Consider the following 12,743-nt stretch of genomic DNA (forward strand, 5'->3'; position numbering starts at 1 on the left):
CGCTTGTAAGATTGGTTATGTTGATTGTGACCATTCTTTAGATTTGAATGTACTGAATGTCACATGTAGTAAAACTAGTGGACAGCAGAGTAATCTCCTGATATGTGATGATTTCGAGTGGTGATGATTATTTTGTCAAAGTAGCTGGTGCATAATCTTTCAAAGGTGATTTGTTAGCATCTTATGAGGTTTAAATAACAAATCCATATTCAGAACTGTTTTAGCATTTACAGACTGTAGGGAACATACATTGGCGAAAAAGGTAATGGAAATTTTGAATGTAATTTATTTTGCTTATAATTGTTGATGAAAAGTATGGTTCCTACATGGTACTGCAATGTTTCTTTAATCAGGTTGGAGAGTATAAATACTCTTGACCGCTCCATTAGTTAGTCACATTTAAGAATAAACTAAATCCTCGTTCTCAGGGATAAAAGCATGGACTTGCGGTAGGTAACAGTAAAAATGGATTACTCTGAGACCTTCTTCATTGTACTTAGCACACCTTCCCCACCGCCACCCCACACCAAATGTAAATGTACACTGTGATGTTCTAAAGCATTGATGTTCATAAGTAGACATAGTAAAATGCAGTGTTTACATTTGTTCAAATACCTAACATAAAATTATATTAGTTGACTTCCTACTTCCATCACAACATATGAGCAGTGATACATTTTGAAGTCAAAAGGTGCAGCTGTGTGAACAAGGGGTACTCTATATTAGAACCGTGCACAGCAGGGAATCACTGGACATAAGTGGTATGGAATATGGAGTTTACCATATTTATGCATGCAGTGACTGATACTCAATGTGTATATGTGTATAATAATATTTGTTGTAAATAATTTGAGATGGGGTCTGGGGCCAATCGTGTAAATATGCAGATGGCCTTCTCCATTGTATAGGAGTCAAGAAATATTTAAGATCCCGCCCATCTCCACACATAGACAACCACATTGATCCTTAAGGGGCCTCATTCTCTCCCCTTACCCCTTTGCTCTTAATATACTTACAGAATCTCGTGGGGTTCCTTTGTACCTTACTTGCTAAAGTTACAGTATCTCATCTTCCCTTTTGCCCTCCTGATTTCCCTCAAGTGAACTCTTAACATTTCTTATACTCCACAAGGTTGTCACGATCGCAGCGGTCTTTATATGACATCTGCCTCCAATTTCCTGACTCGAGCCTCAGTATTCCTTGTCAACTAGCCTTCCGTAATCCTGCCAGCCGTGCCCTTCACAAAATTATGCAAAGCATATAATGGAAAGATGCATTGAAACTAAAACAGTTTTCAGTGTGCTTTCTGTTTGGTAATGTATGATGTTTACATTCATTTAATATTGCAGCCCAGAAATTCAATTGTAGATATTTAATGTGTTGCAATTAAATTAAGATGCAAAATCAATGCATAGATTGATAGTGCGATAGCAACTTTAGATCACACGCTTCTCCACTATAATGTGCCTGTTCTCAATGGATGTAGGGCATGAAATAGTAATGCCAATTGTCGCAGAAACCAAATTTGTTATCGATGGCTGCAGCAATGGTCGACTAAACAACCTGGGCTGTGAATTGGGAATAAAGCCTGTTCAAGTATTCAAACAAAAGGGCAGAGGATGGTTAGATCATTAGTGTGATGCATTGGTGGTCAATGTAGCTGAGCAGTATTCAGAAGACACTTAACGTTGGCCATGAGCACTCTGATCTTCCTGGGTGATCTCACACTCAGCATTGTGTAGGAAGCAACTGCAGATGCTACTTTAAACCAAAGATAAACACAAAAAGCTGGAGTAACTCAGCGATTCAGACAGCATCTAAGGGAAAAGGGATAGGTGACATTTTGGGTTGAGACCTTTCTTCAGACTGAAGAATTGTCAGCTATTCCTTTTTCCTTAGATGCTGTCTGACCTGTAGATTTACTCCAGTTTTTTTCTGTCTATCTTCACACTCAGCATTGTTCTCCTATGTCCACCTTCAGGTTCCACACAACAGTCTCTCTAAGTTGCCCCACTATATTCAGCTGCAACACAACATTGTGCAAGTTATAGGTGATTAAAGCATGTAGTTGTGCAAAAGACCCATGTACTGTACTGCTCGTCTGCATGAAAGGCCCCAGGGCACTGGGTTAAACTGCATTGGGATCTCCCTTGCAAAACTATCTCAGAAACAACCTTTAATCAGGTTGAATTACTGTTCAATGTGCTACCAGCAGATGTGCATGGAATACATTGATGCACTAGATTTTGTAGCAGGCTTATCACATAAAACAGAAAACCATATGCTTTAACAGTTCGGTGAGTTGTGAAAATCCTGCTTGCTTTTGGAATATTTGATAGTGCCTCTTCTCTTGGTTTTCTCTGTCAGTTGCTGGTACTTTAGTTATCTGGAAAGGCAGTTCATGGCTCTAATGGAGAATAACATGCTAAAGTTAATATGCCCTGTCACTGTTTAGCCGTGAGCGACTGTCTCTTTTGAAAATGTCTCCAAGTGGAATTAATAGGAACATGAGAAACTGGAACAGAAGTGTGCTATACAGTCCCTTGAGCCAGCTCCGCCATTTAGTAAATTCAAAGCTGTTTGGTTTTGGCTCCAATTCCTCTTTCAGCGTAACCTGGCCCCAATATTGTGTCTCTATGCTTATCTCTTCAACATCAAGTCAATAATTGGCCGACATGGCAGTTTAATGGAGTCACAAAGAACTGCAGTTGTTAGTTTACAAAAAAAGAAACAATATGCTGGAGTTACTCAGTGGATCTGGCAGCATCTCGGGAAGGGTCCCGATCTGAAACTTCACCTTTGATGGTTTAATGGCCCCAAACAGTTAAATATTTGTGTCGGTGCTTTGATGCGAAAGAGCCTCCTCTAGACTGACAGAGTTTCAGAACAATAACTTTACAATAGCCCACCAATTCTGAGAAACATTTACCCGACTACTTCATAGTTGATAATAAGAATAAATGCTTCATGCCTAAAAATCTTGCCTAAAAACCTGATGAGTTCTGGAATTTTATTTACAGAATATATCAGAATATGTTTACCTTTTGAGGTGGATGTATTGTAATAATAATAATAATAAATTTTATTTTCGGGTGCCTTTCAAATATCAAGGACACCTTACAAAGATTAACAGAAGAGAAAAAAACATATAGTCGGAGAAAAATAAATAATAAGGACATCATCAATATACAAATTAAAGATAGAGATCGCTCCAAAGACACAAAAGCAAAAAACACAATGTGAAGAGAGAGCAGCGGCAGCTAAAGCGCGCCAGCGTCCACTCTCCCTTCCGACAGCCATCTTGGACACAGACTAACATAGTAACTACATACAAACAAATCATCCCCCCACAGTGGTTACCACTGTCGGGGAAGGCACAAAGTCCAGTCCCCAACCCCAGTTCTCCCAAAAGTCAGGCCTATTGAGGCCACCGCTATTGCCTCTACGGAGGCCCGATGTTCCTGGCCGTTCTGGCCGGGTGGTGTTGCCCCGGCGTCGGGAGAGTCCCCACAGTGGCTGGGCCACCTGGAACGGCCACTTCCTAGCAGGGATTGTCGGCTTCCGAAGCCGACAGGAACGCACCGGGTTGGAGCTCCCTGGCTCCCGATGTTAAAGACAGCGCCGCCCGCTCCACTCAGCAGACCCGCAACCCGGAGGTGTTGAACACGGCGGTCACAGTTCACCGAGCTCCAGCGCGTCGATCCAGCGCAGCGACCCAGGCAAGGCATCGCCCGCTCCACTCCACGATAGCGCTCCAGCGCTGTGCCGCCAACGAAGCCAAGGTGCTGGGCGGTCCCCGCCAGGAAACGGCGCTCCAAGCCCGCTGGTAGGCCACGAGGACGGGTCATCGGGCAGCCCGGAGAAAAAGCTGCCTCACCGACCAGGTAGGGACCTAGAAGTAAGATTACCTTCCCCCCACATTAAGAAGTCCATTTCTCCTACAAACGAAAAACAAGACTTACTAAAAAACTGGAAAAAAAAATGGATTAAACGGACGGCTGCTGGTTAGCAGCCGCTCCCCAAGATGGCTCCTCCTCCCTGTAGAACATAATAGCATGAAAACCATGCTTAAAATAAAACAGGGAGGATGGGTGGAGATGAGAATTTCTTTCTTTGCTTTAAGTTGGTAGAAAGGATGATGGAGATGGATTCAATGGTAATATGCAACAGGGAATTAACAATATACTTGGAAAGGACACATTTCAGTGTGTGGGGTATGAACAGCTTTTTCAAAGTTGTGGCATCATCAGTCAAGCTGTTTTATGTATGATCACCGCATATTTAATTTCTGTGCATTTGGTGAATTTTGCCATTTTACAGAGGCCATGATGACAATGCACAATGTAGTTATGAATACAATTTTTTGTTTTGTTCCTGTGCTTCAATTTGCTGGGAATATGCAGCATCGCAGGAGCTGGTAAGACTGTAACATAAACACAGCTCAAAACCTACTTAAGGTCCCTTAAGATTGAATATCTTCTCGGGCCTTCACATTGTAAAATCAAGCAATTACATGGGGAATGGAGATGCAAAAAGCTGCAGATGCAGGTTTACAAAAAAGGGTACAGAGTGCTGGAGTAACTCAGCGGGTCAGGCAACATCTGTGGAGAATGTAGACTATTGGAACCCATTACATATGGAACCCTGCCTGCACTCCAAAAGTATCTCAGCCAGTCAACGTCCTTCAGACTGAAGAAGGGTCTCAGCCTGAAACATCGCCTGTACATGTTCTCCAGAGATGCAGCCTGACTCGTTGAGTTACTCCAGCACTTTATATCCTTTTGTGCATTGACCAGCAGTTCTTTTTTTCTACAACTTCCTTCTGTTATTGGATGAAGTATGAGGATGTTTGATTAGTACGGGTGACAGGGATTACGGGGAGAAGGCAGGAGAAGGGTTAAGAAGGAAAGATAGATCAACGACGATTGAATGGCGGAGTAGCCATGATTGATGGGCCGAATGGCCTAATTCTGCACCTATCATTTATGAACTTACGTTCCTTAACCCATCTCCAAAAATATTGTCATCGATGACTATGTAGAGCATCTGGATAATATCAGAGTTTATATGACTAAATGGCAGGTATGCACTGCATGAATGAAGAGAAAGCAATATCCAAACAAAAAAACTCAACAATCATTTTCATCAATATCAACAACTCTAATTTCCCACCATTAATACCAGATATATCAAGATGTTGCCTTTGTGGGAAGTACAGGTCTAATCCACTATCTACAAGATGCATATTAAAAGTTTGATGGAATAATCTCATGAAAATGCACATATAACGAAATAAAATCAGAATGGGGAAAGAGAAAATGGGGCCAAATTTTTATGGACTATTTTGGATACCTGCAATGGGGAATAGTTTTGAAGAAAACCAGAGCATGCGGATGTGTCTGCCTAAGGTGCATGATTCACAGCCGTCGTCAGAGCATTCTGATAACGGAGGAATACTGGTGCCTTTGTGAAATCTGTAATGGGTTAATTAGTGTAAAAGCTCAATGCAGAAAAAAAACTGTGTAAAAGATCATGTGAATCTTTTTTTTCTAGGAACAGCCTAGTTTGATTGTTGCCAATGGCCATTAAATAAACTATATTCTTCATAGAGTATATATAGTCTTGATAGAGGTTGGTGGGGGCGCTGCGAGTCGGCTGCCCTGCCAGCAGCGTGTTCGTCATTTCTACTTTTTTTGTGTTTTTTAGTGTGTCCAAATGTGTGTTTTAATGCCTCTTGATGAGTCTTGTGTGGGGGGTGGTGATGGGGGGTAAGGAGGGAACCACTTTCAGTTGCCTCCTCCATGGAGAGGCGACTTTTTCCATGTCGTCTCCCTCGCTGCCTAACACTAAGGATTGGAACTGCCTTTCCCGGAGTCGGGCCCGGAGCTTCAGATGTAGGCGCAGCGTGGACTTTTCATCGCTGAGTGGGCGAGCCCTGGCCAGGGTCGCCAGCAGGGAGTGCTCCGATCGCCGGCCCGCAGCCGATAACATCCTGAAGCCGCGGTCTACGGAGCTTCTAGCCGCGGGCGCGGCGTGTACTTAACATCCAGAGTGGGATCCCTCACTGGGGATCCCCGGAAAAGAGCTCTGATGCCGGCCTACAACATCCTGAAGACGCGGTCTCCAGTAGGGAAGTGCCGATTCAGGACTTACTGTCCCGACGAAAGGGCCTGTACATACTGCCAGCTGCCCGCAGCCCATTTCACTGCACTTTATTGTGTGTGTGATGAATAAAAACTGATTGATTGATTGATTGATTGATTGATTGATTGCCTTACCCAATCCTTCTGGTGTGTCTTAAAGTTTTCTTTAAATCATGTTTGAAGCTCAGCGCAGGTACTGCTATTGAATTTGATGCCTGTCTCTCACGCTGGCTCTGGCTCTAACTTAATTTAACATCCCAAGCTCACTCATCATCTCCAGTCCCACAATTTTTATCACACAGCAGAAATGGGAAGAATTGTATGAATTGCAATCCAATCCGCTCTCGTCTTGAATGCATATTGCTATTCTTTCATTGCTCCTGGGACAGTATTATTGAATGCCCTCTTGGTACGATTGTAGGAAAACTAAAAACAAAAAGCTTGCTTTGGCACAAAAGTTGTAGCGATAGATTAGTTAAAGCGTATTGATAGGCTAGCCAAATAATTGTCATAAGTGTAGTAGCGAAATTCAACATGGAGCCAGGCCCAGTGGTCCACTGAAACCATGCTGGCTGGCATCTGCAGCTTCTTGTGTCTCTCTGAAAATATATCGGGCTGAATCACGTTAGGCCCAGCCTTTTGTCTCTCACAGCTGAGGCAATTGGACCATCCTACCCAAAACGTGAGAGGAGGCCTGAGCTCCATCTACCTCATTGGACACCCTCGGACTATATTTGATCAGACTTTGCTGGATTTTATCTTGCACTAAACATTATTCACATTATTCCCTTTATCATGTGTCCATGGGTGGCTTTGTTGTAATTGTGCATGTCTTTCAACTGACTGGTTAGCACTCAACAAACAGAGTTTGTACGTTCTCCCCACGACCGCGTAGGTTTTCTCCGAGATCTTCGGTTTCTTCCTACATTCCAAAGACGTACAGGTTTGTAGGTTAATTGGCTTGGTATAAATTGTAAATTGGCGCTAGTGTGTGTAGGATAGCATTAATGTGCGGGATCGCTGGTTGGTGCGGACTCGCTGGGCCGAAGGGCCTGTTACTGCACTGTATCTCTAAACTAAAACTCAACTAAAAGCTGTAGGATGGAACTGCAGATTTAAACCACAGATAAAAACAAAATGCTGGAGTAAATCAGTAGGACAGGCAGCATCTCTGGAGAGAAGGAATGGCTGACGTTTCGGGTCAAGACCCTTATTCAGACTAAACTGTACCTCAGAACACGTGACAATAAACTGAACTAAACTCATGGAATGTTTGTGGTTGTTACCTTTACCAGCTGTGCTGCCCCAGCCCCTGTAACCCTGGCTATGCAGCCATTGCAAGAGGTGGAGCATGTCACAAGCAGCAAGTGCTGTCAGCAGGCCTTTTCCATTGGATTTAAATGTCTCTGAACTATTATTAATCATTTACGTTCTTTAAAATGATGGTAAATTAAAGAGATCAACACAATATGTCACTCTCTAGAATTTAGAAGATTGAGAGGGGATCTTATAGAAACTTACAAAATTCTTAAGGGGTTGGACAGGCTAGATGCAGGAAGATTGTTCCCGATGTTAGGGAAGTCCAGGACAAGGGGTCAGCTTAAGGATAAAGGGGAAATCCTTTAAAACCGAGATGAGAAGAACTTTTTTCACGCAGAGAGTGGTGAATCTCTGGAACTCTCTGCCACAGAGGGTAGTTGAGGCCAGTTCATTGGCTATATTTCAGAGGGAGTTAGATGTGGCCCTTGTGGCTAAGGGGATCAGGGGGTATGGCTCGAAGGGCCGAATGGCCTACTCCTGCACCTAATTTCTATGTTTCTATGTTTCTATGAACTGCCAATGCTGGTTTAAACCGAAGATAGACACAAAATGCTGGAATAACTCAATGAGTCAGGCAGCATCTCTGGATAGAAGGAATGGGTGACATTTCGGGTTTAGACCCTTCTTCAGACTGAAAGAGAGCTTTTGGGGAACAAAAATCCATGGCCTCAGTTAATCTTGTGACTGTTGAGATGTATATTCAGTCCCCCAGACTGGACGTTGAGTCCAATGGCAGACTCGTTCTACACACATCCCCCAGGCATGTTCTATGCTTTTGTGTTCCACTTTGTGGGCTCATAACTTAGCCAGTTAGCCAGTGCTCCTCTGTAGTTCGGCCTGCTTGCCATCTGCCTCAATAAGTAAAACCATAAGACCAATGAATAATCATTCCGATGAGTAATTTCACAAAGAAGAAAAACATGAAAGCTTTCAGCAAAATGCTGAAAATGATCCCAGTATTATTTCCAGATACTGACACACATGTACTTTCTCTCAGGTTGCTTGAAGTTCAATAGTAGGCGTACATCAAAGTGCATTCTCTATAATGTTGATAATGTTGATACTGAGTTTATTTTTTGCAAAGAATTCTAAAAATATGAAATAGTTCATGGGTGCAATGTTAAAATACATAGAATGATAGACAGCAAACTAAGGACAGAATAGAAAGCTAAAAATATTTTACTGGAAGGTGAACTGTATCTCACAGCAGAGGGGCAGCAGCTGCCTGGTTTCTTGTTTTGTTTATATTCAAATCTAATTATAATTTTCCAAGCATTACAAAGGGAAGTAGCATTCTTTGTCATCCCCTGAACATGTACAAATTATTAAAATGTGGTTACTTTGAGGAGATGATAATTCTTGGGAGGTTCTTCAATTGTTAAAGAGATCTAGAAACAGAAGATTAGGTGATCACCTTTACTTTAATAATATGGCAGGTTCGAAGGTGGAATGTTCATAGAGTCATAGTCATACAATGTGGAAACACTGCCCACATCGGCCAACATGTCCCAGCTACTTTAGTCCCACCTGCCCACATTTGGTCCATATCCCTCCAAACCTGTCCTATCCATGTACTTGTCTAACTGTTTCTTTTAAATGTTGGGATAATCCCAGCCTCAACTACATCCTCTAGAAGCATGTTCTATATACCAACCACCCTTCGTGTGAAAAGGCACCCTTCAGATTCCTGTTAAATAATTTTCCTTTCATCTTAAACCAATGTCCTCTGGTCTTCGATTCACCTACTCTGGGCAAGAGACTCTGTGCATTTACATGATCTATTCCTCTCATGATTGTATACACCTCTGTAAGATCATCCCTCACCCTCCTGTGCTCCAAGGAATAGAGTTACAGCCTGCTCAACCTCTCTCTATAGGAGACTATGAAATAGAATGCCATTCAAAATTCTGGATCTGTGATTGATTTGTATTGTATTTTTGTGAAATGTATGTATATTTCATTATTGAAATGGGAAGTAATTGAATTTCTTGAGTTTCTCATTAAGATTGTATTTTGCAAACATTTTACCTTATTTAAAAAAAATGGAATGGAAAATAAGAATCATGGACTTGTGAATTAGTTGTGGGTTACAGGAGTCTAGCTGAACCTATCTCATGAACATTAGCATGAGACAAGCTTTTAGTTTTGGATTTCTGAAAACTACTTTTTATTTTGCATCTTTTAACTTCGGTTCCTGGGAACAATATTTTTTACCTGCTCCCATTAAATATCTATAAAGTTAAGAGATGCGGCCATTATCAAGATGGTTCCAAATAGTCCCATGAGTATGGAAAGCTTTCCTGAATATCCACATTGATTGTTGTTTGTGACATGAGACAGATGGTGGCTGTAGGTATGATTAAGTTACGAAGAAAGTTACTAAGAAAGACCTCGCTAAATAAAACTCTCAGGACTGCCAATAAAGTATTGAACAGGGTCTATCACCTTGGGCCACCTAAATTCAGAAAACACTGAGGCGAACACCAACAAAGTGTGTGGATTTGTTTAGCTACAAAAATGCACCAACTTCTATGTTACAAGTCCTGTTCGGGTCCATCCATCCCAGGTCCCTGACAGTCCATTCAGGTGAGGCAGAGGTTCACTTGCACCTCCTCCAACCTCATCTACTGTATCCGCTGTTCTTGGTGTGTGCTCCTATGTATTGGCGAGACTGCAGATCGGCAATTGTTTCGCTGAACACTAAAGGGCCTGTCCCACTGTACGAGGTAATTCAAGAGTTCTCCCGAGTTTCCCCTGATTCGAACTTGGAGAATTACGGTAATAGCCGTTTGTAGGTACTCGGGGCTCTCGTGGACATTTTCCACAGTGCTGAAAAAACTTCACGAGCTTACGGCATTTCCTAAGTACCTGCCGTTAGCGTTACGAGCCGCTAATTGACGTCCCTAGCTCCGACGTACCCGCTACGTACATTACCACGAGTTTGATTTTTTTTTAACTCGGAGAGCTCTTGGGTAAACTCGTATAGTGGGACAGGCCCTTTAGTTGGCTTTGACCAATGCGGTTTTCCATCATTTTAAGTCCCCTTCCCATTCCTATACTGACCGTTCTGTCCTGGGTCTCCCCTACTGTCCGAGTGAGGCCACATGTAAGTTGGAGGAACAGCAACTCATATTTTGTTTGGGAAGCTTACAATCCAGTGGTATTAACGTTCTTTCCCCCTCTCCCTCTCCCTCCCTCCCTCCCTCCCTCACCCTAGTAGTCCTACTAGTTCCCCTGTCCCCATCCTTGTATCCCCACACTATCAACCCTTTCCTAGCCAACAATGGGCCATTATGGGCTCCACCCTTCCTGGGTCATCCGTTTCCCCCCCCCCCCCCCCCCCCTGCTTTGTTCACCTTTTCTTACCTCCAGTTCCCTCCTCTCTACTTTCAGCCTGAAGAAGGGTCCCGACCCAAAACGTCACCCATCCTTTTCCTCCACAGATGCTGCCTGACCCGCTGAGTTGCTCCAGCACTTTGTGTCTATCTTTTGTATGTTGCTCAGACATGCAGATCTGTTTGGGAATATTGGAGGCAAAGTGGTATTTGGAAGCTTCAAAGGACAGAGAGAGAATGAAAGCAGAGGGCACCACTGCTACCAGAGCCATGGCACCAGAGTCCTGGGTTCAATTCTACCCTGTCTGTGTGGAGTTTGGACAAACTGAATGTGACACTTGGATTTCCTCCAAGTGGTCCAGTGAGCCATGGACATGACGGTTAATGGGTTAATTTGTTTGTGGATGAGTGGTAAAATCCAGAGGGAGTTAATGATAGCATGGGGAGAATAAAAAAGAGGGATTCATGTCGATTAGTCTAAATTGATGGTTGATTCCATTCATGAACTGGAATACCTCTATTCGTGCTGTATCTTTCTGACTGATTTTATGAGAATTGTTAGATGCAGAATATTACAGTTCATTTTGAAGCTGGAATTATTCAGCAGGTTAGGCAGCTCATGTAGAGAGAGAGACAGGATCGCACTTCAAAATCACTTTAACAGTCTCTTCGGTCTACCAGTAGCCCAAGAGAATTGAAAAATATTGGTCAGAACTAGTTTCTATATGCTTCTCTTAATCCATGGGATACATTTCTGATTGCTTTGTCGATTTGTCCATTTTGAAAGATATCATTCATATTATACATTACTTCCCTTTAATTCCTCCTTTGTTGGAGAAAAACGTTGGAAAAGTATTGTTAAGAATGAAATCCTTTGTCTTCGACTTTACACATTTTGGTCTCTGTTTCAGTAATTTCTAGCGAGAGATAAGTATTGGCTAGAACATTGGGGAAATCTCCTTCTATTGGGAATAGTACCATGGGATCTGTCCAATCTTCTGAGGCCACATACAGCTTAGTTTGCTACATTTATTCTGAAAGGTGGTATCTGCGATAGTTCTTCACTACAGCCTAGATTTGAATGTGCTCAAGGCTATGAAGCAGGAATTGAACCTACATTGTTGTGAGTTGCACCAAATGAGGAACAAATGACTTGAATTCATGTTGCCCACCATACAATTTTAGTACAGGTATAGCTAATTACAAATTTTAGAATGCCCTTATTCCAAGTATTGCTTATTTAAAATATACATTTATTTTCTTGCTTGCCACATCTTGCAGACCAGAAAGGAAAAGTGACATTTTGTGAAAGTTGAATGACCTTCATTTTGTGGAGTACTGCATCATAATGGCAGGTTGAAAACCAAGAAATGAACAATTTACTGCAGTGCTCATGTGGGCTCAGCTGCAAAGTCCCAATAATAACACACATTGGCCTACTTGCATCTAAAGTGACGAGTGGCTTGACTTGCTTACCTGAAATGTTCTGTAAAAGAGTTGCATTAACGACCCTACATAATAAGTGGACATTTTATGCATGTTCAAATAGAAATATCACCAAATTTCAATTAATTTCTTATTGAATACTGATGCAATAAAACATTTGGATTTTATTTTAAAGAGCAGATTTGTTAATTTGTAGAATTGAACCTCCCTTTCACCTCTCCTCCAGACAATCGCTTTCATTATGCCTGAAGAGGACAGATTCTTCTTGTTTTTTAAGGCGTTACTAGACTAAGTGGTTACCCCCCCCCCCCCCCCCCCCCCCCCCCGTTGGGTCTGCTCCCCATGCAATATTCCGCCACTCACCCGTTCCCCCAACGCAGCCCATTCCCCCAACGCAATATTCCACCACACATGCATAGCCCCCAACTACGCAGGCACTGCTCATTTCTCCTCATGCCTCATCCCTCCCTTCCCCCTCCTCTTCACCCTTCCTCTACTT

At 42.5% G+C, this 12,743-nt stretch overlaps 1 protein-coding gene across 3 annotated transcripts in view; it reads left to right on the forward strand.

The window, feature by feature from the left end:
* Positions 1 to 12,743, forward strand: part of LOC129703932 (serine/threonine-protein kinase 32C) — a 283,437-nt gene that overhangs the window by 114,526 nt on the left and 156,168 nt on the right. The gene's annotated exons all lie outside the window — the stretch shown is intronic.

Source organism: Leucoraja erinacea, chromosome 15 (genome assembly GCF_028641065.1).
Source record: "Leucoraja erinacea ecotype New England chromosome 15, Leri_hhj_1, whole genome shotgun sequence".
Lineage (NCBI taxonomy): Eukaryota > Metazoa > Chordata > Chondrichthyes > Rajiformes > Rajidae > Leucoraja > Leucoraja erinaceus.